The sequence below is a fragment of the Anopheles merus genome, unplaced genomic scaffold (genome assembly GCF_017562075.2).
Source record: "Anopheles merus strain MAF unplaced genomic scaffold, AmerM5.1 LNR4000448, whole genome shotgun sequence".
Classification (NCBI taxonomy): Eukaryota; Metazoa; Arthropoda; class Insecta; order Diptera; family Culicidae; genus Anopheles; species Anopheles merus.
The window spans coordinates 1-9279 of record NW_024428028.1 but is presented as its reverse complement, the minus strand read 5'-3'; the positions used below and the strand labels follow the sequence as shown (position 1 = coordinate 9279).

The window sequence follows — 9279 nt, the reverse complement described above, 5'->3', positions numbered from 1 at the left end:
GAATTAAGAACATGATTTATTTTGTTGATAAGAAATAAGAACAACGCAAAAAATTAAAAAAGAGGAAATTTGCTGAAATTTGGTTATATTTATTTAAATTTTATTATTTAATTAGTCACACCATTATTCGTATACTTATACAAAGATATATTTTATCTAAACACTCAAATCGCCGAAACCACTGTGAAGCAGCATATTTACAAGCGCACTAGCGCGTGTGAGAGACTACCGCATCCATGTAGAGGTGTGCGGCACAGTTAAAGGGAAGCTCGCTTAACTGAGCTCCACAGCGCGAAAATCAAGTCAGTTGCACTCAGTTCGTCGTTGCGTGTGGTTAGTATCCAGCAGTTGGGGAGTGAAATAGTGTTGTGAATAGTTTTTTTTCCCACAGCGCATTAGCGTAACATTCCTCTCTTCTAACCGGACTTAGTTTTTAGTATTCCCTTCAGTGTGTGTGTGTGTTTGTGTGCTACGTGGAGTTTTCAGCACACGCTTATTTAGTAACATTTAGCGCAGTTGTATTTTAATGCAGTATAAGCTGTTTGCTGCATTAAAAACCCCCCGATTCCCATACTCGGCCACGGTGGCATCATTTTTGGTGTTGTTGGTGGCGTGGAATGCCGGTTGCCGATGACCATAACAGCCAAAAGGGGAGAGAGAGAGCAAGAGCGAACAAAAACTGCGCGCACTCCAATGTGTGCTCCCCTGTGTGCCCAAAAGCTGCTTTGATCGAATACGTTTGTGTCGACAGCACGAACGAAAGAGAAGCGACTTTGTTTTCTTCCCTACACACTCCGGCTTCTTTTGATGTGTGCTTGATTGCATCCACAGTAGACATCGTTATAAAAAGACGAGATAGCAACAAACGAACCAGAATTGATGCGAAGCCAAACTCCACACTCTTGAGATGGAAAGAATTCGGCTAATGAACCGTCGAGAACAAATTCACAATAGCAGCGGCAGCGGGGTCAAACCGGGATGGCGTTGAGGGTCGATTTGTGTGGTTTTGTTATTTTATTATATTTTTTGCCCCCACCAAGTCCACCACCTTTTTCGTACGCGCTCGATCGTAACAGGTTCGAAACGCAAACGCATCCCTACCAATACACCCCAAACGCCGGCTCGTCAAAATGTGGTTGTCTTTTTCATTCCCGGTTTGACTGTGTGGCAGTGAGCGGGCAAATACGCGATACTTTTCACGGTTGCTAGCTAAATTTAACGATGATTTGGCGCGCGGTCATCTTACATACTTTCTTTCGCGCGAACGAACAGTCACATTCAACAGCAGCAGCACACACACTGACAGTCACTGTTTCGAATCAGAGATAGGGCGAAACTACACGGCAGCGGGTTACATACACTGCTTTCTCCGTGACGCTTGGTTGGCATGATGGTCACACCGTTGTAACGTTTCACGTGTCACGTGTGAGTCTAAAGATCTACTAGCCCCGAAGGGAGTGGTCTTTACAAATAGGAGACTATCTCTATCTGTTTGTTCCAACTGTTCATAAGCAGCGAGGAGTGTAGTATACAAGTCAGCAAACCAGATTGCGTTGTTATTATTAGCGCAATGTTTCGACCGATCACTCTTGGGTAGAGTATTTTTCTCCAGAGAGCTAGATCGTGGTGGCACGTTCAAAGCCAACAGCAGCGAAACATGTTCATCGCTAAGCCAAACTAAACCAAAAGTTTGTATAGGTGTAAAACATCTACACAATTAACACATCACCAATACAACCAGCGGATGGTCTGATGCAAACAGAAGACAGCAGAACACGGTTGCGGAATGACATCATCCGCTTGGAGCATTTAGCGTTCTGTTCGTTGAGTTAAACAGTCGATCATGGGGAGACTACAGCGCCATGTTTTGCCGTAGAGTTTTTATGTTATTTATTTATTTATTTTTCGCTATAAACACATTCGTGAGTTACCTTGAAATCGCATATTTCTCTGTAAAGATATTAAATTTGATAGTACATTACAAAAATTGGCCCAAATGTCATTTTAACCAATGATTTAATCCACATTTTGGTTTGCATTACAAGAATAATATAAATATACAACGTTCCAATGCAGCCAATCAGAAATATTAACGCCATTTCCTTAACTGAGCCCATAGCACATACGTAAAACTAAAGCATAAAATGAACGTTTGTGTAGATTAATTTCAAACAAAACAATTATAATGCTTCAAACTTAACTCACACCCATAGCAGGGAATCGATCAAATACAGTACAGTAAAAGACCCCAGCAACATACCAACGAATAAAAAATGTATTGAATCCTAATTAAGGTATCATTATCTCACCCTCACGTCGTCTCACTTATTCACCTCGGGAATAAGTGTAATTATTCCCATCATGCCACCATAACACAGTGCGAAGAAATCGAACAGCTCTTGCATTATTCTTATCCAAAGTTCCTAACGCCGCTAGAGAGTGCGTGCCACAGAGTGGAGAACACAGAGTGGGAAACACACGTGGAAGGGTAATGGTGGGAGCGGAGTCGACTCACGTTGAATGATTAAACCATGCCGTGCATACACGTCGGTTCCAACTGCATTCTTCTCTCATTAAAATGCGTTTTACGTGCAGGCGTCGATCTTCCTCATGCGCCATGCGATCACTCACACGTGTATGGTTTTTTCGATCCTCGGCTGTTATAGCAGGTTGATTCTACCAGCTACAATCTGTCGGTAATGGGTATTTTAGTTCTGTTTTTCACTCCCATCCTACACACAAGCGCACAGTTAGGAAGCGGGGCCAGTTAGACGCCGGCTAACCTAATTCTCACATTAACGGTGACGCTCCAACGCACTCTGGGTGGGATGGTTTTGGGGAGGTGAAAGTCGCCCAAGTGAAATCGCGCTTTTTGACAGTGGAATACAGTCTCGCGACCATGTCGGTGTTACTTATGCCACCAGCGCACACCTACCTAAGCTAAATTTAAGACCCTACTTTTCTAATATTTTCTTTTTTTAATTTTCTTCTTTACAGATACCTGCTACAGTGAGTAATTATCTCTCAGTACCTTTATAAAAAAGCCAACCGACATAAAAATGAGCTCTTCGCAGTATTATCCATTCCAAGTAAGTATTAAACGCGATAGAGCCCTCGCTAGGCCGACCTGCTCATTACATATGCCCTCTGAATCATTGAAGTACGCGAGAGCAGTGCATAGCACGTCATTGCATCTCTTGAAATGCATTCATATGCACATATGCACCTTGTAGGCGTGGAAACGTTCGGCGAACCGCTCTCACAGCTCTCACATACACAGCTATAAAAAATAAAACCCACCCATTGACACACTATGCACAACACACTATCGATTACTGTACACATAGGCATTGGCTCAAATGAGCGACTCCACTTACTCACGTTCCACTTGGTGCGACAAACTGGGCGCAGTTACAGCATGCAGTAAGCAGCTTACAATAGACGCTTACATCTTAAAGTGTTCTTAGAAGTTGTTGTTGTAGTTGTTGTTGTAAGACAACATGTTATCAATTACATCACTGTGATGTAATTGACACCACACAGCTTGCTTGTAATCTCTGCTGTACCATCCAATTGTAATCTACTAGCTGATAACGATCGTGTTTCGCCAACATTTTGATGTGGAACAGAAAATATGCCCAGTATCTTTATTTGCATCAAAACTAACAACCTATGGGACGGTGGAAGCGGTTCCCTCTGGGCAACTTCTACCTTCATGTACGAAATCCACCCTACTCCCTCTGCTGAATATGTTTCGCCTTGACACATACCAACTCTCAAAGTATGACATCATCTCAATGGCACTAAACGTTGTTCCGCAATGGTTCTTTTAGGCGGACGCATCGGCTGTTCGTGTCTTTCGCGTAAATCCTGCCGCCCTCTGTGTGTAGGAATGTTTCCACACTAGTGGGAAGACGCATTGATTGGTCGGAAGCGGAAGAAATCCATTACCATCGCACGCTTTATCGTGTCCTTCCCCCCATTGCGTAGTGGTACGTCTGTATGTTTGTGTGTGTTTCTGTGTTCCGGTGTTAGTCAGCACGGCGCCAGGGGTTTTCCTACCACATTCTCTGTGTCAGAAAACACCCCACTAACTGGGCCTGAAGGAGGTGTGTCATCATAACCATTAGCAATCCTCCAGTGCATTTCGTCCCTCCAAGGTCTCATTTTAATGGATCAAGCGATTGAAAGTAACAGTGGACATGAAGTGAACAACAGGATGATGGACACCGTTCGCCAGGTTATTATTTTCTTAACTATGATCAACTAAATTAGTCACAGTCATGATGGTAAGATAATCAACATCAAAAATTAGTAGAACAAAATTATAAGTTAAATCCATCGAAGTTTGATATGAAAACACATGTTTGTTTATAAATTAAACATTAACATTAAACATTTCGTTAGTAACTATACAGCCCATCCGGTGGCGTGTATTGAATCATAATATTTACAGTGCAATCAAAAATTCGTATTAGTCAAAAGATACAAATAAAAGTAGCCCAAACAATATGATTCATCTACAGCTGCAATTTTATGTGAAAAAAATGTATGACAAATAGCAAACACACGTTCCAAATGCGATCTTGTGATCTTTCGTCATGACCGTCGTGGTTAACGATTGTTTTTAGTCAGCCCCACCAACCGTCCCATTGCCCTACCGGACTAAACCTGAACGTGAACCAACCCCGCGGCCACACCAACGGCATTGACGGCATGTGGCATCATAAACCACAATAATGTCAGTGAGCAACCCCACGCAGCTCTATTGTCATTGTTCCGCTCCGCACCTTCCGCTATCAAACGGATTGCCCCGGGCTGTAAGATCAATTAAAGTGCAAAGCTTCCGTGTCACCAACAGCACCTGATCGCATCTGGGGGGTATTAAGCTGCACGGAAACCAACCGTTTGCAGGAAATATCTTACCATTTTCCATTCCGGTAACACAAATACACACACATATTGCAGTGTGACTGGTGGTGTAGTTATTGATTAATATTTTTTAGGGTCAATCCCTCCCTAAAACACCCACTAAAACGGGGAAAGACACAGTAGATTGTAGTCTATCACCCTCCCAATGGCTATACACAAACATTGGGGCGGTTTGATAAGCTCAACCAATCCGAGCGAAAGTGGAACGTGTGAAAATGGAAGGTTAGTGGAGGAAATAATCGATACTAGAGCTTTCCACCGCACGCCAATATGGGTTTCCGTATGGTGTGCGCCCTTGTTTGTTGCCCCTTTGCCGGTATAGATGTATGTAGGCAGAGGCGGGAAAAAACCAACTGACCTTAATTGGTGTCGGCAGGAGGGCTGGAAAAGCATACCGAAAGTGAAATGAAAGGCCTTTTCTGTAACAGATGTACCAATTTTAGTGTATACAATATTCAGCATGGACTAGTAGTAGTATAGTAGTAAGACGAATTGAATAAATGAATTTGCCTGCCATCTATTGAAAGCATAACACAAGTCATCATAGTCGATGATTGAGGTCTTGGGCTGGTTTTTTCGTAGTGTGTAGTGTAACGATATCAATCGCGTATTGATACGATCGTTCCATAACACAAAAGACCTTCAAAAAGGAACGAGAATAGCATCTACAAACGATCATCGTTTATCATCCTCATCCAGCGTAATTGTGCAGGTAGTGTGGAATGTGGATGATTAGTAATTCGGTAGAGTCGATTTTCGTAATGGAATTGTGGCCACCACATCCCCCGGGAAGGATTTGTTTCAAATGTTCCGATTCATTCCCTGATTCAATTCCAACTACGCCCAAATGCAGACACTAAACAGTTCCTGCAGTCAATGGTACAGCGGACACGCGTACTGTTGCGCGGTCCACGCCATGGGGGATGTTCCGGCGGGGGGTATCTGTACGATCAGTTTGATTCAATTGGCAGCATGTCCCAATTCGTCCGAGGAAGAGGAACGGCATACGTTGAGGGTACCGGTGAGTGAGCGAAGCGATCCTATTACTGCCCAGAGCATTTATGGAAAAGAGATGTAGAAATGAAACTGCTTTACTGCACGGTACACAGAAACATACACGGAAATTGGTTATTGGCGAGCACGTTAGCAATTGGATTGGTTTCGAAGTGCAGTGGGCGCTGTCATTAATCCAAACCACTTTTCTACCTCCAGTGCACACCGACCGTCTATCCGGCGGATCCGTTCGATGCCAACGAAGATGCCGGTACGCTCCGTACCGCGATGAAGGGTTTCGGTACCGACGAGAAGGCCATCATCGAGGTGCTGGCCCGCCGTGGCATCGTCCAGCGTCTGGAGATTGCTCAGGCGTTCAAGACCTCGTTCGGCAAGGATCTGATCAGCGATCTGAAGTCGGAGCTGGGCGGCAAGTTTGAGGACGTGATACTGGCGCTGATGCCCCCGCTGCCCAGTTCTACGCCAAGGAGCTGCACGATGCCATCTCGGGCATCGGTACGGCGAGGAGGCGATCATCGAGATTCTGTGCACGCTGTCCAACTACGGCATTCGCACGATCGCCGAGTTCTACGAGCAGATGTACAACGTTCGCTCGAGTCGGATCTGAAGGGTGATACCAGCGGTGCATTCAAGCGGCTGTGCGTATCGCTCGTGCAGGGTAACCGTGACGAGACAATGTAAGTAGTTGTATTCAGATTGTTGAAACGCATGTCACATCGTTCGTGCTTGAATGCGGGCTTTGGTATTCTCTCTTCTTCAGGGCGTCGATGAGGGGGCAGCGGCGGCCGATGCGCAGGCCCTGTTCGAGGCCGGCGAGGGCCAGTGGGGTACGGACGAGTCCGTGTTTAACCAGATTCTGGTGACGCGCTCCTACCAGCAGCTGCGCGCCGTGTTCGACATCTACGAGAGCCTCGCCGGCCACACGATCGAGGATGCGATCAAGCGCGAATTCAGCGGTGCTATCGAGGAGGGCTTCAAGGCCATCGGGTGAGTATTGGGGCGCGCCGCGACGAAGAAGAGAACCAACGTAATAACTTCATGTTGTTTCACCGCAATAGTTCGTTGCGTCCGTTCGAAGGTTCAGTACTTTGCCAAGCGTCTGCACAACTCGATGGCTGGCCTGGGCACGAACGATAAAACGCTGATCCGCATCATCGTCAGCCGCTCGGAGATCGATCTCGGCGACATCAAGGAAGCGTTCCAGGAGATGTACGGCAAGTCGCTCGAGTCATGGATCAAGGTAGTTTGTTGTTGCGTTTGCTGTCAGAATACCCTCCATAAACCACTGTGTCTAATACCAACACACCACACACAAGTCAACATTTCATTCTCGCTTTCATTCACCATTTCGCTTTAAGTGTTTGTCTGAGAAAGTGGTCAAGATACGCCACCAGAATTCGCCACACATCGCCCTTGACACAGTACAATTACCTCTACCCCACTTACACCAACCAAGATACTAAGAGTGTGAAGATAACAAAAATCACGAGCCTCACTAATGTCTCATAGCCATCAAAGTCTAAACAAACGCCAGGTCCCAAGTACTTCGTATCTCTCTGCCTGTACTATGGTGAAACATATTAAGTCCCCTAAACTTGCAACACTGAACGGTAAATCTTCACCCAACGAGTATTTTCGTATTTTTCTCAACACTGTCGAATGCATAAATGCGTTTGAAGCTGTTAGTTTGATTTCAAATATGTTGATGCATATATGTAACCCCCTGTTTTGTGTTTATATACCCGTAGCGCAAACCCAAATTTCTGTTTTATGTATGTTTCCTCCTTGTTAACTCCATCCGATGGCCTATATGCTGCTTTTTAAGTTATTTGGATTGTGATGAAAAATCTCAACCTGAAAAACGACCAAAAACGTATGAGTGTGTGCGAGTTTCGGCTTTGGCCCTCACAGCAAAGGCCTCTCGCCTTCTTTCATAATGCCATTTACAAATCGTCACCACCTTGAAGCAACATATTTCGCTAAGCAGCTTGCTCGTTCCCAAACAAACAGAATGCTTATTTGCAAATCCCTCCCCCTTTTCCCTACAAAACACCCCAAAACAGTCCCTGGCTTTACGCTACTGTACCATTACTACTACTGATGTGTTTTGCAGGGTGACACCTCGGGCGATTACAAGCGTGCCCTGTTGGCAATTTCCGGCTACCGGTGAATGGCGTTAGCGTTGCGCGAGTTAAAAGGGCAATGCTAAAACTGCATGCAAACATCACCTCAATTTTACTAAATAACGTACCAAGTGGAATGAACACATAGTGTTGTCAGGAGCTGTCTGACAACGGTTTTTACCTATCGCCACCAGCCACCATCGATTTAACGATGGGTGGGATTTTTGATTTCTTTTTCTGCTCACACAAGAAACCGCAAACACGTGAAAAGAGACAGCAGTTGCTTTGTAATTGTTAGTAAAGAATATCGTTTAAAGTAGGCAGTTGTATCACACATCTATCTTTAGTGGACGCGTAATCTCGCGAAGGTTAACTCTCTCTCTCTCTCTATTTTTCATCTCAAACCACCGTTAATTCCATTACATGCAGCTCTTATCAGCTATTATTACATATTCCTTTTTAATTTGTAACACATTTATTACTGCACCGCCATAGTGTCCTATCGTGTGCCTTAGTAGTTAAAATGTGTGCACATCCGCACACACCTGCCAAATTGTGTAGCCAAAATGCTTTGAAATCATTGATCGTTTCATAAAATGTCATAGCATACATAAAAAAGTTACTTAAACAGCTGTTTAATTCGTTTTAGTTACGAAATAGTATTTCTTTGGTTTCTTTCCATACGCAAACTCATTGTTCACTGTGTAGTAGATTTGTTACGCGCCGCTATTCCTATACCCACTGTTGTGTACTGTTGAATAAATACTACTATTATCTAAATTTGAGCTTTACGGTGCAGCGTTTATGGTGAGAAAGGGCGTTTACGTTGTTTTGTTTTTTTTTGTACGTTATTATTGAATCAATTTTCCTTTTCGTTGATTACAGGATATTCGTTTGCTCTTATTTTGGGGGAATATTATCGCTTTATATGTTTTAAAATTTAGAACGATCACAATCACGGTGTACTGTAGATTTCTTTCGGATGCATGCGTGTACTAACTTATTGTCCTCACACTACCAAACAGCGCACGATCACGTGTTGCCCCTGTACCCGAACGTGCCGTTCTATCAACGTCTCTATCGCTGTCTGTAATGCCGGCGCATGGAAAAAAATGGAGCTCACTGCTCGCCCGGTTAACTGCCAGAACGGTTACACCATATACGCGTTAACGTACACAATACAAAACTTATATATTTTTGTGTTTTTTTT

The 9279-nt window shown here is 44.2% G+C and overlaps 1 pseudogene; it reads left to right on the top strand.

Annotated features, from left to right (window-relative positions):
• The first annotated feature begins 292 nt into the window (after positions 1-292).
• LOC121602422 lies at positions 293-8235 on the top strand (annotated as a pseudogene).
• The last annotated feature ends 1044 nt before the right edge of the window (positions 8236-9279 follow it).